Raw genomic sequence first — 25,235 nt, forward strand, 5'->3', positions numbered from 1 at the left:
AGAGGTCTCGTCTAGAAATATAAACTTTAGTGTCATTAGCATATTCTGATATTTAAATCATGGAACTAGAAAGATCATCTTAGGAGAAAAATTAGAAAGAGAAAAGAAAGAGGCTGAGAGCTGGAGTCCTTCAGCACTTAGACATCTGTCAAAAAAAGGAAGAACCATCAATGGAGACATCAAAGGAGCCACTAGGGAAGTAGAGGAAAACAAAACAAAAAACTGTCAAATGTTATGTCACTGTGGATTTCACAGAAACATTTCAAGAATGGACCCAGTGGTCAACTATGTCAAATGTTATTGATAAGTCAAGTAAGATGATTTGCAATGAAACATTGATTTTGGCAAGATGCAGGTCATAATTGGCTTTGACAAGAGCCAATTCAGTAGAGTACTGGAGACTAAAGATTGAAGTGGTTTGAGAAAAGAATAGGATAGGTGAAGTAAGGGTACTTATAGAAAACTTTTAAGGTATATTGTCATAAAAAGGAGCAGAGAAAGGATTGGTGAATGGAAAAGTTAAAGGTTAAGGGAGGATTTTAATTTTAGGTTTTATTTTAGTCCAAGTTACACATTCACATAATTCAGTTAAATAACTCAAAAGCCTTCACACAAATGTAATTGTCCCCTGCATATATCACCCCCCATTTTTCAACCTTCAGAAACCTTAGAATCAACTATTTTAGCTGATTCTTTTGGCTTCTTCTTGACTTCTGTGTCTGCACTGGCCTCCTTTGTCTACATTAGACTATTCCTATCCACTATTTTCCTTTTTTTTGTTTTCCTCTTTCCCCTTTTCTTTCCTTTTTTCTCTCCTCCCAAGTCTCTTTAATCTTATTCTTATTATTTTCCTTTTTTAAAAAACTAAGCTCTACCTTTCTTTTCCTTTTCCTTCTCCATTTCCTCTTTATCCTCTTCATCTTCCTTCTTTCTATGTCTATCTCTTCCCCCCACCCCCCAGATACGGCCAGCCAAAGTTTTAAAATGCCATATATGTTACACTTCATGAATAAAGATTTTTAGGCCAGGTTCTTATATTTGAGTCAAACTAGCCAAACAATTGTAGTTCTCTTTCTAAGGAGGAAAAATGGGTTTTTTGAATGTCGTATTAACCTTATTTTGTTTCCTTCAGCATCAGAATTATTCAATAGAAATAATAAATAAATGATACATATAGAATATATTTCTAACTAGCTTAAAGACTTCTGAGAATAGGAGGTCTCCTTTACTCAATAGATATTTCCTTAAGATCAACTACTCTGCCTTATTCATCTATTACCCTAGCACCTAATACTGTGCCTGGTAGGTAATAGCTGCTCAAAAACTTTTATATAATTGTATTCATAATCCTCCTAGCAAGTAGACCACAGTGCTAACACATTGACAAACTCTGGAAGTGTCAACTTAAACAATTATAACATGGTTTTTCTTTGCATTTGACTATCTTCCATGTCAAACCTTAATCTTCAAAGTAAAATTATATTTTTAAGAAAACAATACCACCATTAAACTATATGGCATGTTTTTCTTATGCTCCATTGCATATTTGATATGACATTCATGTTTACTTAGTAAAATATGTGCCAGATCCGTATGCTACACTCAGAGGCTAGAAGGAGTGGTTATAAAATAGTGTGACAAGTGCTACAAGAAACAAAAAAGAAAGTCACATTTTCCTGGGGGAGTCTTCATAGGTTTCAGAGAAGTGGTGACTTTTAATCTGAGTCTGAAAGTGTGAGTGGTAAGAGCCATTTCAATGAGCCCTGATACTCAACACAATCTTTATAACAAACAGGTGCAAGATAAAGTCATAAGTTTTAGTGAGACAAGTAATATATTTTAAAAATACTTCCTACTTTATTTGAGTGTACTGTGTAAGGAAATATGGACAGCAGAAAACATACCATCAAGAGCAATTAAAACTGAGCCCACTAAATGTGGGAACATTTTATTCAGAATTTTCACCTAATTTCCTTTTGTTTAAACCATTATTAAGAAATATCTTCAAAAAAAAAAAAAAAGAAATATCCTCCAACTTATCACATGTGAATTTTAAGCCTCAGTGGTATTATGTTTGACACAGACAGATCACTTCTGGGATTATATTAATTTAGGTAGTAGTACCTGTCAGTGAGCATTTGATTGCCCACAATGCAGAAGGATTTACTCATATTATTGATTTGTTGGCAAATATATTGGATGAAAATCCCCTGATATTGCTAGAAGTTGTGCAATCCAATCCAAATCTTATTGGATCTGTGAGCCATTTTCCTCTGTGTTTAGACTTGTGATATCTTTCTATAAATAGAAAAACTCAGATGTTAACTACAAAAGAACATTAACTGTTATGCAGGTGTACCCTAGGCTTGTGTCTCTGATGCTCAGTTATAACAAGTGCTTTGATTCCTTTTCAATTTAATTTTCTTTTGTCTTTTTCAAACCAGTCAATAGAAGAGAAAGTATAAAATGATTATAAGTATCTAAGCAAAGATAACCCTTTGACCTCTTGAAGACCAAAAGGGTTACATAATACGCTTGGATATTTTTAGGTAAACTATAAAATTTTCTTTCCAAATACATTGCCCTAGATTTGCCTGTGAAAACAAGGCAATTGTATTAAAATTTATTGGACATTTAATTTCAAACAACTTCACATGCTATAGTATAGTTAAGCAAATTCTACCTCCAGAACCAGCCAAATCCTCATAAAATCTGTTTTGGTAAATCCCATACCATAGATTTTTTAGCCCACTACTAATGTGTAGCATCTGTTATTTCACCATGGTGGTAGAATCTTAATTCAAAATTAAGGGCCCAAAGTTGTCAAAACCTAAAGCTGCTAGCATTTACAATTTAGTGATCATGGCATAAGAAATAGAATTTACTTAGCCTTTGAAGTGTCCTTGGACATATAAAGTCCACAGAAATGTCAATCTTTGTACTTCATGAGAGACCACTGTATTTCAGGGTGAAAAAATTACTGCAAAAAGAAAAGAAAAGAAAACATACCACAGCATAATAACAATGGATGCCTCTTAGTCTTTCTAAGAGGAAAATTATATATTTGTATATTTTACATTAGATTTCTAATGGCATGTCTTAATGACTAATGGTGGTGGTAGTAATTTTTCCCCCAGCCTAGATTTATTTTTCTATTTCACTACTTTTTTCCCTTAGGCATTAGAAGACAGAAACTTGGGAATAGGAGGAGTATCTAGCATGGAAAGTGACTTCAGAAATCATTGGGAAAGTATGAACTTGAACATTTGAGGCCATGGACTTAGAAAATAAGCACGCAACAAGGGAAGACAAGAAATGAGACGTAACCATAACTGTACACCTGTGTATATTTTCAGGTACATTTCTAAACACATATAGCAAAATTTCTCCTATTTCAAATGACATATATGCAATCAATTTTTCCCTGGTTGTATTTAAGGTAAAAGAAAGCACTGGTTTAGATACTTGTCCGAGTTCTACCACCAGATACCTGTGTAAGTTTTGACAAGTAATTAAACCTGTCTGACCCTTAGGTTACTCAGGCTTAATTCAACTTGGTGAATATGAATTGTTCTCATATTAGGTGTCAGTCCTTGTGTTCAATTCTGAGAGCCCAAAGATAAAAATTACTTCTACCTGAGTTACTGCAATTTCCAATTCCAATCTCACCTGACTCAATAACTTCTAAATTGTCCACACTGCTCCAAAGTGATCTCTTTATAATAGAAATCCCAAAGGTTTTTAAATGCTTCAATAACACCATGTGGCCCTCACAAAAAATCTTAAATTCCCTAGAAATGTACACCTGACTCTTTATGGTGGGTCCTTCTTTGCTTCTCTGTATCCATTTTTTATTCCTCCTCACTAAATAATCCCCCTGCTGCTCAGAAATGTTTTCTCTGTTTTCTGTTTTGTTCCTTTTGTAGTATGTGTATTTCTTTCCACCTAAAACTGCATCCTTATCACTTCTACTTATTCCTAACTTCTGTTAATCCTTTGTACTTCAGTACTTAAGTCTCTCTTCCTTCAGACAGAAGCCTTCTCTGATCCTGCTGATGTATTGTGGAATTTATCAAGCAGTATTGTAAATCTCTTTATGGATCTGTTTATCAACTATAGTAGAGATCCTAGAGTACCGATTAACAGTATGAATTATTGAATCAGATCGCCTAGTTTCAAATTCAGCCTATCTCAGTACTGCGTAACCTTAGGCAAGTTATTGAGCCTCCTCCATCTTCAATTGTTTCATGCGTGAGATGGGAATTGATTATTAGTACCTAGCTCTTGGGAGTGTTATGAGGATTAGAAAACAAACATAAAACCAAAAACACAAAAAATGAAAATCAAATCTATGCATGTAAAATGCTATACCCAGAGCCTGAAACATAATAAGCGCTTAATAAATGTAATTTATCATTTTATTATTGCTAAGATTGTCTCATCTCTGTATCTCTGATACCTTACACATTACCTGACATGACACATTTACCAATTCATTAATTAAGTGAATATCTATTATGCACCTCTGTGTCAACTATTATGTAATTGCCGGACATAAAAATACAAAGAGTAAGTATGATAACTGAATGAAGGAATGAATGAAAGAATGACCAAACACAAGTTCTATTCCTATTCATAAAAAGTGTTTGGTATCTAGTGAGGGAAAAACCATGTAAGTGAAGAATATAACAAAGAGTATGTAACAGTTCTGGTTCAGTGCAGGAAGTTAAATCTTTTCAAAGTGTATCAAGCAGAAAGGAAATTTAATTCAGGGAATCTGTAGCTTAGACAATTGTTGAACAAGCTAGGAATGGAGGTCAGGGTCAACTACTGGATTCCTGAATTTAAGGGCACATCACCAAAGTTGTAATCCAGGGGAATATAGGCTTCTCCTGCGGTCAAACTACCTCTCATCCACATAATACTGGTGACTCATGGCTGGGAAGCTGAGTGTGGGGCTCCTCAACTGCCTTTATTCACTCCAGTCTCCATGACTTTGCTTGCTATGCCAGCAAGAAGATGGCTTTCCCCTGTCTTCCACTGTCCAAATCATATGTTAGACCCTCGTGGGCAAGTCTGTGAAATGTAGTAGTTTTCACTTCCCAAACTCTCCAACTACATAGTGTCCATGTACTTTGTAGGAAAATGTTTTAGTTTTAAAAGTCTCTGCTTTAACATCTATTTTTGATATCCCCATTTTTAAAAAATCCTACCATTCCAAAGTCAGTAGCAGTCACTTCACAGGTTCACAGAGAAAAATATTATTCTGGATCTATCCAGTGGTCCAGTGATGGAATTATATTCTCAGGATTTTATGAAGCACAGAGTAGGAGCATGTAAACCAGGTCAGGATGGAGGGTGTAGGCTCAAGTGGACTTCCTGAAAGAAGAGCTCTGTGAAGAAGAAAGCAAGGAAGCAGTTAGAATAATGTGAATGTGGTCTTACATTTCAGGAGTTCCCTTACAAAGAGAGAACTCCCCGCTGAAGATATTTTCTTATTTGGAAGTAATGCATTTGTGAAATGCTATTAACAAAGTATCAGTAAAAAAAAAAAACTGGGTGCCAAACATAAGAACAATTTAGTCTATTCTTACCAAGTACTTATGGGGTTCTGATTGGACTTCTATGCATTGAGATCCCTGCAGAGAGATGGTTGTGCCTGCCACACACACCAAGCACTAGACTTTAAGGCATGATTTGGAATTGTATTTATACAGTCTTTCTTAAAGTTTGCTCTCTCTTTAAACTATACTCAGGCAAAACCGGAACTAGAAATGAGAACTTGAAAGTATCGAGGTTTTTGCATTTCTTATCAAATCAAACAAATTTTCATCATGGAAAAATTAGTAATCTTGTTTTTTTAGATATAAGAGGCAACTCTGGGCAGATAAACCTGATTAAATCCATTTGATTTTTGTTATATATGTTGTAGTTTGTTATATTAGGAAAGGAGATTTCATCACTTAAAAATGTTTTATTTCATTTGCATTTCACATAATAATATTATTAACTGGTATTCTATAGTCTCCAAAGAGCTAAGAAATCCAGTTTTAGTTAGCCATACTCTAGATTAGTTGCAGTAGAGCTGTGGTCTACTGTAGGAAACAGGTAGGTAATTCATTAAAACCATTTTACTATAGAAAGCAGCAAATGAATTTTCAAAATAACTACCTAGCATTTTTTTTTTTCTATTTGGTTAATTTGTGACTATCTTGGCCCTCTCAACTCCTGAATTTTATTATCTCCTTAGCCACCGTGAAAGATATAAAAGTTATTAGGAATTACCTCTTAGATATTAAAAGTTCTAATTGATAGTATTTCTTAAGTACATTGGGAGTGGGTTTTTTTCAAATTAGCATTCAAACATTTAATATTTAAGCAATTTTATTTTTTATTCTCCTTAAAACAAGGTTTCTTTTCACTCCTCTCCAAACTTTAAGATAGGTTTACATAAGGTGAGAAGAAATTTGTTACCTTACATATCTTTGTTTTCTAGTATTAAAAATGTCCCTTCCTTATGCTTTTATGGTTGATAGTATATTGGTGCCCTTCCACTAATTTTTAAGTTAGAGATAAACTATCAAAGTAATACCATCTTATAAAATACAAATGATAAGTGATCTTCCTTTTCATCATAAGTTGTCATAAGTATCTCTGCCTACCTCATTTTACTTCCTTTTATAATAATCTAAGAAATTTTAAAACTATTTTCTAGATTTAAATAAAATTTTAGCAGACTATTGGATGATTATCAAACATACACAACATTTATCTTCAAGATTTATAATATTCTTTTAAAAAAATTATTTTAGTGTTGAAAGTAATACATCTTATTGTATAAAAAATATTAACAATATTACGCAATACTGTAGCAGCCATTTTGTTGAATGGCACCAATGTGGTTTAGGTAACTGACTTGATCTCAAGGGGTGAGCCTGCTTGGTTGAATCATAGCATCGGTGTTGTCAGTGATTGGCTTAAGAATAATTATGTGACCAAATTTTGGCCTTGAAACACAAAAAGAGGATTGTTGGAATCCTCGTTCTTCAGTGGAAGAGAATCTCTATCATTCTTGAAAAAGTGTAGGGCCCTTTCTGCTATTGGCAGTTATCCCACCGTCCTGATGAGCAGTGATATAGACAAAAGATGACAAAGGGAAAGGAAAGAACACAGTTCTGCAATAACATAACTGAACGACTAATCAATCAATCCAGAAGCCTAGCTTCTTTCTAGCTTTTCTGTTAAATGGGATAATAAATTTTTTTGTTCCTTAAGCAAATTTTTGTTTACTTTTCTGTTACTTGTGACTGAAAACCGCCTGACTGATAAAAAGCAGAAAGCGAAGGTCTGGCTCCGTCTACCTCTTTAACACACTACCCTAAAGTAAACATCTTTAGCTATTGTATATGAAATCTTCCACATCGTGTCCCTATTCACACAAAAACAGATCCGCCTCTCTCATTTTCATTACACACAGAGAGAAAGAGAGCGAGGGATCTTTTTAAAATATTATTTTTATTATTCCTATTTTAACAAATGAGATTATAATGTACACAGTGATATGCACCAGGCTTTTTTTTTTCCCACTTAATGTAAGATGGACAATTTTCACATCACTATACATAAAAGAAAACCCATTCTTTGTAATAGTCACATAGTATATCATAGTGTGAGTGATCTTTTAATTTCTTTAACGACTGCCCTAATAATAGAAATTTAAATTGTTTTGAATTTTTTGTTATTATGAACAGTGTAATGAGTATTTTTATACATATATCTCTGAGTAAGTGTGAAAGTGTTTTCTTAGAATAGATTCATCACAATAAAAACGATGACGTTATTTATTTTGATTGTCTTCTTTACTCAGTAGTGGTAACTATACTGAGGCACAGGGCTACGTACTTGCTTTTGGAAGTTTTAGAGTCAGTATTCTGCTCTGATTTTAGAGCTAGCCCTCTCTGAGATATATTTTGCCACCTCCTTTTTAAGATTTCTTTTTAGAATTGCATTGGATTTATGATTCAATTTGAGGAAATCTATCTTTCCACGTTTTTGTGTCTTCTTTTTGGCTTTTCGGAAGAAAAATTACAGTTTTTTTTTTTTTCCATATAGGTGAGACATTTCTCATTAAGCATAATCCTAAGCATCTCACACTTTATATTAGAAGTTTTTAATAAAAGATGTTAGAAATTAGATGTTTTGACCAGGGATCCCAAGAAAAAATAAAGAGGGCAAATCTCCCTAAAAGCATCAGTTTATCTTATGGAGAGTAATCTATACGATTTAGTTTATATTAAAATGGGATATAGGGATTCCCTGGTGGTGCAGTGGTTAAGAATCTGCCTGCCAATGCAGGGCACACGTGTTCCAGCCCTGGTCCGGGAAGATCTCACATGCTGCGGAGCAACTAAGCCCACGAGCCACAACTACTGAAGCCTGTGTGCCACAGCTACTAAATCCCGCGCGCCTAGAGCCCATGCTCCACAACAGAGAGGAGCCACCACAATGAGAATCCCATGCACATCAACGAAAAGTAGCCCCTGCTCACAGCAACTAGAGAAAGCCCACGTGCAGCAATGAAGACCTAATGCAGCCAAAAATAAAAAAGTAAATAAAATAAATAAATTAAAAATGGATTTCTATTTAAAAAAACAATAAATAAGGAAAAAGACCTGGATATATTATAAAAGAAAATTCAGAGCTCGTATGAAATTTTTTCATAAAATATAAGGAAAGGTATTTTGTGTCTATATACTAGTTAACTATTGACAAAGTGAATTGCCCAAAACTTGGAGCTTAAACCGACATTTATTACCTGACAGTTTCTGAGGGTAAAGTTTCTGGATGTAGCTTAGCTGGGTAATTCTGTCTCAAGTCTCTCATTGGCTGTAGTCAAGCTGTTGACCAGGGCTGTAGTTATTTAGGGCTTAAGGATCTGCTTCTAAGTTCACTTACACAGATGTTGACAAGAGGCTTCAGTCATCCACCACGTAGCCCTGTAGTGATGAGAGAGATGCCGGCGTGAGGGGGAGGTGCCCAAGAAGGAAGTCAGAGGCTTTTATAATGTGATCTCAGAAGTGATATTCTATCGCTTCTGATGTTTTCTACTGCTTACACAGACCCACCTTGGGACAATGTGAGTGGGAACTAAACAAGGGTGTGAATACCATGAGTCAGGGATCATCAAAGGCCGTCTTGGAGACTAGATGCCACAGGTCTTCTGGTGACTTGAACATCCTCCGCTACCATATGGATACCAAAAAGAAAAAGTTTGAGAAGCGCTGACCTATGGAATTTTATTTATAAAGAGTCTTAAGGCATGTAAGAAACCTGTATTTGTAAATAGTTTCACAATTTTTTCAAAGAACTTCATATATATATATATATATATATATATATATATATATATATATATATACACACACACACATACATTTTCGTTCCAAAACTCCAGTAAGTAAATTTTACCTCAAAAGAAGTAAAGACTAGACTAATCTGGAGGATGAAACCATTTCGCTGTTTTAGCCCCAGCTAAGCTCTCACTTTAATAAAGCCACACGAGTAATACCCATTTTGCCACGTGGAGCAGAGCAACCAATCAACTGATCTCAATCAACCCACAGAATCATAAGAAATAATAAGGACTTGCTCTTATAAGTCAGTAAGTTTTTTGGAGCGTTTTTACCACAGCAATATATATCTGAAACAGAAATTGCTACTATATAGAAGTGGGGTGCTGGCATCATACAAACATAAAATATTGGCTTTGGGACTAAGCAGCAAATACCTGGTTAGAAGAGCAGTGATAAAATTGCTATTGGAAACTTGACAACCTAATTTATGTATTGATAGAAAATTAACGGGAATAATGACCTTGATAACTTGTAAGATAAAACATGTACCTAATGACTTTGTGATTCTGGCTAAGTAGATTTTCAAACAGGATGTTGAAAGTGCCAATTGGCTTCTTATAGTTGCCTAAGATATGGTTTTATAGGAAAGAGATGAATGAAAGAAGGAACTGTTTGGTTTCAAGCGGAGCTTAATGAAATGATTTCTAACAGAAGATTAGCTGAGTTAGAATATAAAATTGGTTTTCATTCCCAGCTTCTCCAGTGGACAATAGATTATCAAATTAAGAGGTGAAAATGAAATTCAGGGTAATAACAGTAAAATGTGGCTTCAAAATAAAGATCAAATCAAGGCTATGAATGTAAGACCCTTAGTTAAGACCTAAGAAAGATTCAAGTTGTTTCTTCTCAGACTCTCAGCCAGACCAAAGGCTCCTAAGAATTTTAAGGATGTTGTCTCAAAGCACATTAACCCATATTTCAAAGTAGAACGAGATCTGTCTTGAAAATATATGTCCCTGTGACTTTTGTTTAATGGAATGAACTATAATATGTAAACAGTCCACATGATTTTAAATGGAATTTTAGTAGTGAAAGCACTATCAGCTTAGACTAAAAGGCACAGAGACAGTTCAAAACTATTTGGGCCATCGACTTTCTACAGCAGGAAACAGCCTAAGAAACATACTGAGCTACAAGCAAAAGCAACTTGTTACTACAAAGGGGGGCATAGAATTGAGCCAAGGGCCAGAGGGAGCCACTTGCAAATAGGAGAAGTGGGTATAATCAAGAAACATCCCCTGCCTCTGGAGCAGGACAACTGGTGGCATGTACATGAGTGGATTCCAGAATTTCTATGTGTCTCTACTTCCTCCATCCTTTCTGAGTAGGAGTGTCTAGCATGATTATCTTCTTTCTATCTCACCATTTTATGAACTTACATAGAGGGTAGACTGGTAATTTACCTTTCCAGTTTATAAGTCTCTGCACCCAACAAATGAGCCCAAGTAACTGTACCTAAGGGATCACCCTGAACATTATTTAGATGTGGGCTCTTGAACTTCAAAGTTAGATCTGATGACATAATAGGATAAGACTTTTGGGTCTTGGAGAGAGCATGATTTTCTTTTGCATGTGAGAGGAATGGATCATCAGGGATCAGAGAGATCATGGCAAAATGTTAAGTGAGCCTTGACTCCCAGTGTTCCAGACCTTGTGTAGTCCCCTCCCACATTGAACCTAGGCTTGGTTCTGTGTCTTCTTTTGGTCAATGGGACATTTGCAAGTATGATGCAAGCAGAGGATTGATAGGCATATGTGTATTGGAGTTTGTCCTTTTGGAATGCTCCCACTAGGAATTTAGTCACTTAGCTGTAAGGTAGTACAGACTAGACTGCTGAATCATTAGAGATCACATGGAGATAAGCCTTAAAGGATGAGAAACCATTCTGGACCTTCCAGCCCAGACAAACTCCAGCTAAACGCAGCCACATGAGTTACCTCAGCTATATCACATGGAGCAGTAAAACTACCCAGATGAGCCCAGACAACACACAGAATGGTCAGAAATGATTAATCAGCATTTAGTCTCAAAATTTTGGAGTGGCGTGTTACACAGGAATAGATAACTGAAACAATTTATTTTGAAAGACTCTTAACATGGAAGTTTTGTTAGTCTCCAATATATTACCCTAAACTACGGTAAAGAAGTAAAATTAGGCAAATTCTTTTTGTTTTTTCTGCTAAGCTTTGAGTGCAAGTGCAATTCCTAAGGCTCTAAGGAGAATTTTTCTGACTTTTCTACGTAAAGAAATTCATTGATAAATGGAGTATTTGGCATGCAAATTTTTTTGCTAAATTCACAAATGATTTATGACCTATTTACCTATTAGAGGTGATCATCACAATACTAACAGTTGAGAGATAATGCTAGTTAACTAATAAAACATGTTAAGCATCCTGCCAAAATACCAGTGTCTGACTAATAATTTCAATCATTTTCAGTTTAAATTGTATTATCACCTTATGAAATCTCATTAGAAATTTATTTTTTTGTTTGAAAATTCTAAGTGTAACATAAGTCAATGTTGAAAATGATACTAAAAACCAAAGAAATTGCATGTTTTAGAATTTATATCAATTATATTTTAAGGATATTAAAAATATTGAAAACTATTTACTTTGATCTTATATTATCAAGTTGATATTTGATTTCATATAAATTCAGTTTTAACAGAAGAGTTATTTGAACTGTTCTAGTTTATTTATTGGTCTAGTTAAGTAATATAGCCCAGAAAAAAAACAAGAGAATCCATCAGAAAAATACATCAGTTCTGCAAAAAATCCCTGGAAAGTTTCATCTATAAAATCTATAAAATAATGTGATCATCCACAATAGAAGATTCACAGAATGTTTGGCACACCTTCCATAATGTAAGTCTCTATGGTTTCTAGTAAAGACTTGCTTAAATAAAAACATATTCAAGATTTAATATTTTTCAAGTTAGCCTTTATAAAAATACAATCATTTTAAATTATTAATAAAAAATTATGCTGGCTATTGATACAAATCCTTGAGTTGCCTACTGCTACATTCCAAACATTTTGTTAAGCTTAATTTTACTTCTAATTATAAATAATTTTCAAAAATAATATGTAAATAAAAATCATGAGACAGTTAAACAAGAACAGAATATCTTGAAAAATCTGAATCTGGACAATCTGAATCTGAAAAAAGGTATCAATGGATATGCTGAGTATATATCTGAATGTTTTAAATTTGTGATATATTTAGATGTCTGCATTCTTATCTCCAAATTGGGAATAACATTACCTTGTCTGTAATTACTTATGCTAACTAATGAGAAAAGGGAAATGAAAGAGCTTTGTATACCACAAAAATTCATTGTTCTTCAAAAGTAAAATATTATTACATATATAATTAATATATATGATGAAACTCCTTAGTGACTATTTCAAAAATGTTACTTGTTTGAATATTTTATAAGCCTCTTATCGTTCTGTGAATACCTCAAAGTAGTAAGCAAATCATTTTCTCTCAAGTGGGAGTTTACCTTATTTTATAGAAAGGAAGGAGGCAGTATTCAATTGAAAAAGAAGAATCAGACCATTTGATGTCAGAGCTCTGCCGCATTAATCTTGGGCAAGTTAACTACCCTTTTGAAACTTCATTGCACATACATAAGAAAGGAATGTAGAAGTCATATATATAGAGCATATCCAGCACCTGCTACAGAGTAGATACTGACTCAGCAGTTAATACTTCTTCATTTGCCCTTCCACATGAGATTCTGAGGTTCGATTTCATCATAGTTGTCTTTAATCATATCTTGAGGTTGAGATGCATCTAGCCGATCCACGTGGAGATGTTACCCTGAAGAAAGTAATATTGTAGGTTTCTTTAAATATATTTGCCAATCATTAATTCAACTTTTAGCAGTTCTTCAGGACTCAACAGCTTTTCTTTCAGCCTTCCCTAATGCCTAAGGCCGTGTTAAGTATACTTTTTTATATTCTCATATCATTTTGTGTTTATTCCTAGGAGAGCACTTTCTATATTGCATTATAATTACAGTCATCTCACAGTGTCCTGGCCCTGGAACCAATCCTCTGAGGATACCAAAATACAAGGATGCTCAAGTCCCTTACATAAAATTGCATAGTATTTGCATATAACCTATGCACATTATCTGTATACTTTGTATTATCTCTACATTACTTATAATACCTAATACAATGTAAATTCTGTATAAATAGTTGTAAATACAATGTAAATACCATGTAAACGGTGGCCAGCTCGTGGCAAATTCAAGTTTTGCTTTTTGGAACTTTCTGGAATTTTTTTTTTCAAATATGTTTGATTTGTAGTTGGTTGAATTCAAGGATGCAGAGCACAGGGATATGGAGGGCAGACTGTATTTGCTCTCTTTCCCTATTTCTCCTCAACTGTAAACTCATATGTTTTATGCATCACTGTACTCCAGTGCCTAGCAAAGAGAAATACATATTTGTTAAATGTATGGACTGGTTAAATTATTTTATCAGGGTTGTTTGCATCTCTGCATGAAGTCCAACTCCTCTCCTTCCATTTGTAACCAGATACAGTCTCTGTGCAAGGTAAATTTATTCAACCTCATTCTTTGCTTCATCCTACCTGAGGTGGTCAGGGCTTCTTTGGACTAATTTTAGACAGCCTTTGTTTGACTTTCAGATATAACAATCACTAGCTGGGCAAATTTGGGGGAGTTACTTAACTTCTTTGTACATTACTTTCCTCATATGTAAAATGACTATAAGTTATGATAATGGCTAATCATAAGATTCTGTGAAAATTAAATGAGTTACATGGATAAATGAGCTAGTATAGTTAGGATGCTGCCTGTTACTAAATAAGTTGGCTACATCGGTTCCCACATGCTCTTTCAACATCACTGTTCTTAGTCTAAGTTAAATGTTAAGTGGGACCATTTTAAAATTAATGATAGTTTTATTTATAAATCATTTAATACTAAAGTAATGACAAGGGATATATTTTGGCAAGAGGGTTCAATAGGTACAGATTTTCTTATGCATATATGTATGTGTCTGTGTGTCTGTATATATGTATATGTATGCACTTTTTACTCAAGGACTTGGGAAATAGTATAGGTATGTTGAAAACTGGTATTTCATAGTTGCAAGACTATAGTCATAGAAGTCCACTAAGAAACTGATTTAAAACATAGTTTTGTTTTGGACAAACTAATATACACAGAAATAGTAATAAAATATGTATTTTTAAAAAAGGTTTAGTTTAATCATTCAATTCAATTTAATCAATTATAGATATTTCTATTAATCTCATTCTTACAGTGTTATGAGGATAAATTCTTTAGTGGAATTTTTATAGTATTATGATTATAGCTTTACTATGCTTTCTACTTTTTCTATTTTTAAATAACACTTCCTGCACATGCAAAGTAAGGTGGATAACTGAAACAAGTATCTATATATTCTAGATTTTAAAAATCTTTTGATTTCAATTATCTAGGTCTGTGCTTTCCAATCCAGTAGCCACAAGCCACATGTGGCTATCTGAGCACTTAAAAGTGAAATGCGGCTGGTATGAGTTGAGATGTGCTGTAAGTGTAAAGTAACTATAGGATTCTGAAGACTTAATAGGAAAAACATGTAAAGTATCTTATTAATAAGTTTTATATTGATTAGATATTGAAATGATATTTCAATATATTAGGTAAACAAATGTATTATTTAAATTAATTAAAATTTTTTCTTTATATAGTTTTAATGTGACTACTAAAACATTTGGAATTACATATGTAGTTCATATTGTATTTCTATTGGACATCACTAATCTGGCTAGTTCAAATGAAAGTAATTTTTTAAAAAATTTGTTGGTCGAGAGAGATAAACCTCTTTATCCATTTTACCTTGTGAGTATAAATACAATCTGAAATATTATATTTCTAAAGCTAATGTTTGACATAAAGTTAAATAATTATATATGTTTTTAAGCTGTACTAAATCTAAAAGAGCAAGCAGTCCACCCGAGATGTTTTTATATACTGTCCAGTCTAGTAGACAGTCCTCAGATTTTTACTCTGAATTTTGCCCCTAATTTCTAACCCATGATGATATCAGTACATAGATACATTACATACGCACATATATAAATACATACATACATATATATAAATGAAGGGAAAGGGAAAGTTCTTCCTTATGTAAGAATGACAGCTAATAAATGTATAAGAATTAGAAAAATCACAATTGGTAAATTATTATAATGATAATTTATTTAGGCAAGAATGAATCACTAATGAATACTAAAATGACTCGGTAAAATTTTGCTGAGGACAAAGATATTTAAATAGGTATACAAGTGGCAAAATATTTACTCATTATAAAGAGAAAAATAGTAATTTTACAATGGAGAATTCCGGCAAAACACTACCTTAGCCAAGTGATCGAAGGTAACATCACCAGTAATGCAAGGAATCAAGAATCATGTTGTTATGATGTAAAGAAAAACACAGAATCACCTCTTTAATATCCCAACCAAAATGCAAAAATTGAATTTAATCATGAGAAAATATCAGGTAACCCAAAATCAGGAACACTCTACAAAAGAACTGGCTTATACTCTTCAAATCTTAGAAGTCATGAAAGACAAGAGAAGGCTGAGGAACTATTGAAAGAACTCAGGAGACATCTCAACTATATGCAGTATGTAATCCTGGACTAGATCCTGAATATGGAGAAAAACCGTTTTTTTTTTTTTTTTTGCTATGAAATATGTTATTGGGATAATTGGTAAAATGTGAATGGAGTGTGTGCTGATAGTATTATATCAGTGTTGATTTTCAGATTTTAATGATTGTACTGTGATTACAGACAATAGTGTCCTAGTCTTTTAGGAAATATTGAAGCATACAAGAATAATGGGTTAAATGGCAATTTCCTCTCAATTGGTTCATATGAAAACATTACACACACACACCACACACATAACATACATACACACATACATACACATTTATATACAGGCACTCATGCATACAGAGAGAGACAAGACAGAGAATGGTAAGGCAAATGAGGTAAATTGTTTACATTTGACATTTTACCTGGATGAATTCTTTGTTCTATTTTTGTATCTTATCTGTAAGTCTAAAATTACTTCACAATAAAAAGTTTTTAAAACATGTTAAGTGGCATCCAAGGTAGACCTTGGGAAAGTGCTGGTAGTTCCTTCTTTGAGATAGGAAAGAAGCCATCTTTGGATGGACACAAAACATCTAATGACATAGACAAATATTCTGAAAAGTATTAGAACCACTTATTTACTTTGCTTAAGCTCCGCAATGCCCTTAGCTCTCTTCTTGTCTGATCATATGCAAAGGTGGGAAAAAGCTGCTCTTAAAATGTTTTTTCCTTGAGATAAAAAATGAGAGAAAAGTCCTACTGAGTTTTGCTTTTTGATTAGCTCAATCAGTTCAAATAAGAAGAGCTGTTCCCAAGGCAAATAGCAAGCTCCACAGCCCTCCTCACTTCCTTAGTGTTGCCACCTGTGTTTTGCAGGGCTTCTCCACACCCTTCTTTCACATCTTTTGAAAAGGTTTGTGGGGCATGGAATTAATGTATAAGCACTCTTGGGAGACTCTCTTTTGCTTACTTTTAGATTTTGCAATTCTGGAACTATTTTACGTTTTTAAAATGTCCTTTCATGCAGAGTTTTTATGAACTCTGAACCAAATACTCAGGTATTTTAACTTTACCTTCAAAGCAATCTTTCTTTGTTATAATTCCATCACCAGAAAATAAAATTGCATCTGGAAACAGACACTAAACTAATAATCATAATAAAGTTATCAACATAACCCCACTAAGCATTTTATAAATACCCTATTATTTTAAACCAATGACCATCTTCTCTGTGCCCTTTTGAGGCTAATTCATTTTTTGTTATCAAATGTTTTATTCAAAATGCTTCTCAATTTGCAGTATTAAGACAACAGTAACTTATGAAAAATTCTTAGACATACATTAAATTCTAATAAAACAACCAAAAATGTCCAGAAATGATTCTAAGTTAGATAATACAAAAATCTGTGTCCAGAAAGAATTTTAAAAGATAATAAAAGTACTGTGTCTGAGGACCACTTCTGACATTCCTTAACCTTGTGACACTAAACAAATCATTTTATCTCTGAGCCTCAAACATAAAATAAAGAGGTGGAAATAGATTTAATACTTTGATTCATTGGCAAGTATAATTTGAAGGGTCTTAAACGTCTGGAAAATGCAATGGTTTAATTCTAATTTATATTTTTAAGGCTCCAAATACTTTAAATGATAAATTCTCAGTAGATTTTATACAAGGCCTTTTCTTGAGCTTTGCTATTCAAGAAATGACTAATTATCAAACTACATTATGCTAGTGACACAAATAGAATTTTGTGACACAAATAGAATTTTATAATATGTTCTACATATAAAATCTAATAGAAAAAAGGCAGATGACTTACAGTTCCATCCTGGAAGTATACAGAATTCCCAGTGACCTATTTACTAAATAAAACTCTGCTACCATGATGTTCTCTGTATTGCACAGAACACTATAAACATACACAAAATGTCCTTTATTTCTAATTCATTTGAATCACCTTTTCCTCACCTTTATTCAACAGGGAAAAACAAAAATCCAAACCTATTTAATAATAATGTTATTCATTAGTAGATGCAAAAATAGTTTTGACATTTTTACCCCATCAAGGATAATAACAAATGAATGCTATAGAATTAAAAGAGATTGCCCATACTATATTGCTTCTTCCTGAAAGTAAAAGAACAAAGAAATCAGGTTTCATTTTCAAAGGGAGAGATTTCTTATTGTCAGGGTTTTTTTTTATTATTAAACTTTTTATTCTAAGATAATTATAGATTCATATGTAGTTATAGAAATAATACAGAGATCTGTATACTCTTTATCCAATTTTTCTCAAATGTAACACCTTGCAAAATTATAATACAATATCACAAGCAGAATATTAGTATTAATATAGTCCAGATACAGAACATTTCTGTCACCACCATAATCTCCCATATTGCCCTTTTATAGCCACATTCAATTCCCTCATGCCTTAATCTTTGACAACCATTAATCTGTTCTTCATTCTATCATATTGTCATTCCAAGAATGTCTCATAGGGCTTCCGTGGTGGCGCAGTGGTTGAGAATCCGCCTGCCAATGCAGGGGACACGGGTTCGAGCCCTGGTCTGGGAAGATCCCACGTGCCGCGGAGCGACTAGGCCCGTGAGCCACAATTACTGAGCCTGCGCATCTGGAGCCTGTGCTCCGCAACAAGAGAGGCCGCAATAGTGAGAGGCCCGCGCACCGCGATGAAGAGTGGCCCCCGCTTGCCACAACTAGAGAAAGCCCTCGCACAGAAACGAAGACCCAACACAGCCATAAATAAATAAATAAAAACAAATACTTTTAAAAAAATGTAACAATGTTTTCAATACTATATTATAAAACAAACAAACAAAAAAAAAGAATGTCTCATAAAGAGCTTTTCTCACTTGGTATAATTCTGTGGAGGTTTATCCAGGTTGTTGACTGTATCAATAGTTTATTGTGATACATGTATCACAATTCATTAACTAATCAACAATTGAAGGACACTCTGGGTTGTTTCTAGTTTTTGTCCATTAGGAATAAAACTGATATAAATATTTGTGTACAGTTTTTGTGTAAACATAACTCTTCATTCCTCTGGGATAATGCCTAGGAGTGAAATTGCTGGATCATATGGTAGCTGCATATTTCATTTTATAATAAACTAACAAACTATTCTCAAGAATGGTTGTACTAATTTACATTCTCATCTGCAATATATGACTGATCCAGTTTTTCTGCATCATCACCAGCATTTGGTGTTGTCACTATTTTTTTGTTTTTGACATTTTTGTAGACATTTAGTGATATCTAATTGTGGTTTTAATATGCATTTCCCTAATGGATAATGATGTTAAATTCTTTTCCTGTGCTTATTTGCCCTCTGTGTATCCTCTTTGGTGAAATTTCTCTGCATGTCTTTGCCTATTTTCTAATTGGAGCTTCTTTTTAAAAAATCATCCAAACAGAGCTGAGATGAGAGGAAACCATTACAGAGAGGACAGAAATCCATTCCTTTCCTCAAGGATAGAGAAGGTAAAATTCAATGGAAATCCATAAGAATGAGCACTTAAGGGTAGCTGAAGAATTCCTCAAATGCCCATGAGTGAGAGCAGATAAAGGGCCTCGCCATGCCACCTGTGAGTTTACCCATTTCCTATCTTGTGCTACTATTGCTGTAGCCTAAAAATCATACTGAACTTATGATCAAACTTGGCCTTTCTCAAGTAGGGGGAAACAGGAAGAAAATGGCACCAACTCAGTAAATTGGAACCAACATCCATCTTTCGAGAAACTTAGGAAACGTCTTTGACTACTTAGGAAACAATCGTTGACAAACATCATTGACAACTCTCTTTTCCTTATCAAATCCTCCACCGAAGCCTATAGATTTTATTTCTTACATATCTATTTGAATCTATTGACCTCTCACTAACACCACCTACTGCTATTCTAATCTAAACCGCTATCATTCCTTGCTTGGACCACCAAAATAGATGACTAACTGGTCTTCTTGCATCAACTCCAGCCTTCCTCTATTCTGCAACCAAGATAATTTTTCAAAACAAATCCAATTGTCACCTTCTCAGCTTAATACTCTTCATTGTTCTCATAATATAAAGTCCTTAATATATTCCACAAGGCTCTGTGTGGCTCTATATTGAAGTGATAAAGAAGAGAAACAAATAACTTTATATAAAATAAACTTATCTTTACAAAACTCTCTAAAAATTACACAAATATACAGACACACATGTATAAGTATATATATATGTATATATACACATATATATACATATAAAATGAGGAAATTATGTTTTATGTATCTATATAACACAAGCATATAGAAAGATGTGCAAAGCTATTTATTACTTAGGGTGGGGACAAGGTGAGAAGGTAAATAAAAGTAAAGAGTTGATTGAAAAGGAAAGGGAGGAAATAGAGAAAAGAAATAACAAAATAACCATTTTTTATAAAAGAACATTTATATATGACTCCACTTATACAAATTTATACATTTGTGTATGTGTTGAGGGAATCTTGCTAAAGAATGATCACTAAATTGTTAACAGTGGTGGTTGCTTGCTGATGGAATTTCACTATTTTTTTTTAAATTTTTACACTATTTTCATTTTCTAAAAACAAAGCACATGGAGTCTGAAATCAGAATATCTGGATTCTTATCCCAACTCACTGTGTGTATTAGACAAATTGCCATATCAGGATGAGTACTGAATCTAATTCTTCCAGTTTCCTCTTCAGTAAATGGAAATAGTAAATAGTATCATCTATGTGGGGTCAGTGAGACAACTGAAGGATATAATTCACATATATCTCAGTACTGCATGTTGAAAGTAATCAATAAATAATAACTATTATTATTATTTTAAGATGGAAAAGAATTTTAGTTAAGTGAGAAAAGCCCGATAGAAGTGACTGCATATGGGGAGATGCTGGTATGTGCCAGGCAGAAGGTAGAGGTTGGTTAGTTATTCAGACTGGTCTTCATGATTGTATTAGTTTTCTGTTGCTGCATAATAAATTACCACATACAGTGTCTTAACACAATACCCACTTATTACCGTACAGTTAGGTAGGTGAGAAGTCCAAAAGAGTGAGGTTGGGCTCTCTGCTCAGCATCTCAGGTCAAAGCCACAATCAAGGTTTTAGCCAAGCTTCGTGCTCACCTGGAGCTTAGAGTTCTCTTCCAAGCTTGTGTGGCTGTGGCAGGATGCAGTCTCTTGCAGCAAGAGCACTAAAGTCCCTGTTTCCTTGCTGGATCAGCAAATGACCCCGCTACACTTCAGAGGCTTCCCACATTCTTTGCACATGGTCCTCTCCATCTTCAAAGCCAGCAAAGCCTGAGAACCTCCCTCACATCAAAATCTTTCTTCAAAAACTCAGTCGCTTTCAAGGGCTCACCTGATAGATCAGGTCTATCTCAGATAACTTTGCTTTCTTTAAGTCAATTGTCTCTTGTAAGATAACCTAATCATGAGAGTAACTACCCCATCATATCCAGAAGCCCCCGGGTGAGAGAATCTTGGGGGACCATGTTAGAATTTGACCTAACACAATGATGTTTCATTATCTTAGATTCTTTTATTTATTTGAGGGTCAGACATTCAGATTTTCTATTCCAGTAATTCTTTTGGTGGGATCTATACCATTTAGTAGAATTTGGTTTGGGTTTTATTAAACTAATCATAGTCTCTTGAGAGTACACTTGATCACACTGACTACATCAGTGTACTAGGAGAGGTGGGTGGGAGAAAAGGTGGTTACTTCTACCTAAGCTTAATTGTATGCTTATATGTTGGGTTACATTATCTTCATCATTTAAGACTACATAATATGGTACCCAAAATACCAACAATAATCTCAAGAAGCAGCAATTTTCCATATTTCAACATAATTTTACTCCTGTTATGTTCTTCCTTCTCTTCCTCACTTCCTCCACAAAGAAAATGCAGATGTAGAGGGGAAGTTTTTGAAAGCGAAACATTTATTAATATTAACAATGACAAATATAAGCCTAGTATACAAAAGTGACAGTAAAGTGCCACACAGGGCTTGAACATAAAATAATTTTACTCTCTGAAATTTAACTACTGTATAATCAGAGTAGTGATACACTCTGGTAAAATAAACTAACATAGGAACATCATTTTTTCCTTCATTATTTGATACTTTTTAAACAGTTTAACATCTCAAATTTGGATCACCTTACAACTGATGGATATATTTAAAGTGAGTTCTGTCTTTCAGAAAAAAAAGAGCAGTTAATATATTGATAGAAAGTCTTACAATAAATAGAGAAAATACTAAATAACTCCTAGCCAGCAAGACTGAAGTATTAAATAACTAAACAAAAAAGTGCCATTTAACAAGGTCAGACTTTTAATTGAAATGGAAAAAAATGGGGGAAGTAGACTTCAGCAATGTTCATTTAAATGTTTTCTAGGAATACTCTGGTTCAAATTCTTGATATAGCCATCATGGTAATAGGCATACCTCTATGTAAAGATGGATTTTGCAAATACACTTAATTTTTCCCTTCATGCCTCTTCTATTCTACTCTGTCTCTTCTGCTTGTTCAATCCTACTCATCTAGGAAGCTTGTCCTAATAAAATTTCCCTTATCTCAGGCTCAACTACTTACCACCCCCTCAATTCCCACAGCAACCTATGCCCACCTCTATCACGGAAATTACCACATTGTACTTATTTGTTTATTAGCTTGTTACTCAAACTTGTCTTGCTTATCTTTGTTTCCCAAGCACGTGGCACAGTATTTGGCACATAATAGGTGGCTGAAGTATATAAATGGATGAATGTTGGCTTAAATGGCTTAAACCACACTTACCAAGCTGAGTACTCTATTCCACTGTGTGTCAGTGGTATCTGAGACCATATCCAAATGGCTTCACACACCCTTGCTGGGAGAGAAGAGCAACCCAGAGCATCATCTTCTGATATTAAGAGGGTCAGAATATTATTTTTATTTAAAAAGAAACATGGATATATTATGAAGTAAACTGTAAAATATGTAAAGATATTTAAGTTATATTCTTAGAATTCAAGGTTAGTTTTTTCAAGCTATATCCCCAATCTCCATCCATAGAAGCATGTAGAGAAAAATGTTTGGAAGCCCTGCTTAAGCTTAGGCCTAGACCAAAGCTCTCAGCCTCACTTTATCTGTACCTTTCTGCTCTCACCCCCATGGGAGTGGCTATGGCACTCAGCCAGCTATTCCCAGGAGGCAAGCATGCCCCAATTTGAGAAGTTCGGGTTGACTAAATTATCATTCAGGAAATATTATTATCTCCAGTAAGAAGACTGAATAAGAAGATTGAATGTTTGTCTGTCTAAGACTGAAGTCAGAACTAAAATATGATGAATTTACCAAGTAAATGCCACTTGGCAAGTCCCCTTTGTGGCCACAGCCCAAATATTCTGATTCCTCAAACTTCGACATATTTCTTATACGTTCTATGTTATATATTGATTAGAGAAAAATGATACAGGACATCCAAAAGTTTTAGTCAGTTAGCTAAAGCCAGATTTCAGGCATTGTCTAGTAATAGCACCCCAAATTCATGTTTAATAAATATCTACTACAGGTTGCTTACTATTATGAAAAAAAGCAACTATATCTGTATATCCATGCTGTATGAAAATTCATTCATTTATTGAACAAATATTTATTGAGAGACCTATTATGTGTTAAGTGTCTGAAACCCTAAGGATGCAATAGTGAACAAAACAGTAATCCTGCTCTCATGGAGTTTATAGTCTAGTGAGGGAGACGTAACACACAAGTCTATATCTGCCATGTCAGCGTACTGGGGGTAAAGAGGGAGGAGTAGTCAAGGAAGGGGCTCTCTGATAAAGTGACATTAGTGTAGGAATCTCTAACTGGAGGGACTTATGTTTTTGTTTAGTCTTATTTTCTTCTCTTTTTCCTCTTCCTTCTTCCTACTTCCAAGTAACTAATAATAAGAATATTCAGAGGACTGGCTTATTGCAGACTAACTGCAGAAGGTATACCTGCAAGCCTGGCATCCTTCCATGCACGCTAGCATGACCAAACCATGTGTTAAATCCAGAGACAAACACACAAGTTATTTACCTATGGCAAGCAGGTTCATTCAAGGTTTGAGCGGTAACTTAAATTATTCCTTAAGAACATACAATTTGTTGAGCTAAAAAGCTGTTATGCTATTCTTTCTAAAACTGTGCTTTTAAACTACTTCTATCTCTCTTGGTAACTTCAGGCAGGAAGGTTGTTTTTAGCATTATTCTTTTCTCTTTAAACTTGTGAAGGTGACTGTTTGCCTTTAGCAAACGTTTATTCTTATTAGTCTTTCCAGGCTGCTTAATGAGCATCACCTCTCACTTTTTGGCTTCTATAGCTTAGATACTTTATTCTGAAAGTACTGCATTCATGTAAAAAAGTGATACTCTGTATTTGTAACTACAGCTATAGAAATCATATGTACAGTGTAAATAAGCCTCAATGAATATTTCTCACAGAGAATGTAAGAGCGTGTGATGGTATTTTACTCAGTTCTGATTTCAACTTTGTGCATATGAGATGTGCTTTGGTAGTAAGTTCTATGACACTGCCTTCTTTTCAAAATACCAATTCAGAATCTTAAATCTTTTCTCTTTCCTAGAAATAATAGTAATTACTAAGTTAATGGACAAAAGTTGATTGTCACACCCTAATAATGACTTTTATGAAATTGATTATTTTCTTAACAAGTCAATAAAGAAGAGATGAAAGTCAAAAATAGAAGTATTATGGACTGAAGTATGTCTGTCTGCTTATTTTTTTCCCTTAGATTAGTATGTCTAAATTCAATCAAAGTTGGAGGTTTGAGACTGGGAATTTTACACATCTTGATGAAAAAAAAAAAACCTGCAAAAATTGTAGCCAATAGGCAACACTAATTGTGGATGCTACTCTAAAAGTTTATCTGAGATCTAAACTCCTTAAGGTAATACGAAGTATTTTCAAAGCATTTTAAATATTTTAAAAGATCACCCCGAAGAAGAGGAAGGGTAGGTATAGCCTCATATTTGAAACAGCAGTGCCACCTTGTGACAAGCTATTTCAACATAATTCTGCTCCTTATTTCTTTATTCTTAACTGACTCTGTTTACTTACACCATATAATGAT

The 25,235-nt window shown here is 34.0% G+C and overlaps 2 long non-coding RNA genes across 2 annotated transcripts in view; one reads left to right on the top strand and one right to left on the bottom strand.

Moving 5' to 3' along the window:
- The window catches only part of LOC309626351, a 43,435-nt gene extending 18,585 nt beyond the window's left edge, over positions 1–24,850 (top strand). The window contains exons 3-4 of the long non-coding RNA XR_014243128.1: positions 3,178–3,356; positions 18,567–24,850. This is a non-coding gene — a long non-coding RNA (uncharacterized lncRNA). The remainder of the gene's footprint in view (positions 1–3,177; positions 3,357–18,566) is intronic.
- On the bottom strand, positions 1,917–13,404 carry LOC309626374. The gene is made up of 5 exons (XR_014243147.1): positions 13,121–13,404; positions 9,168–9,242; positions 8,816–8,996; positions 5,214–5,393; positions 1,917–2,980 (listed from the first exon to the last, which is right to left on the bottom strand). It is a non-coding gene; the product is annotated as an uncharacterized lncRNA (long non-coding RNA).
- Positions 24,851–25,235: the final 385 nt, after the last annotated feature.

Source organism: Balaenoptera borealis (genome assembly GCF_965194805.1).
Source record: "Balaenoptera borealis genome assembly, chromosome: 1".
NCBI classification, from domain to species: domain Eukaryota; kingdom Metazoa; phylum Chordata; class Mammalia; order Artiodactyla; family Balaenopteridae; genus Balaenoptera; species Balaenoptera borealis.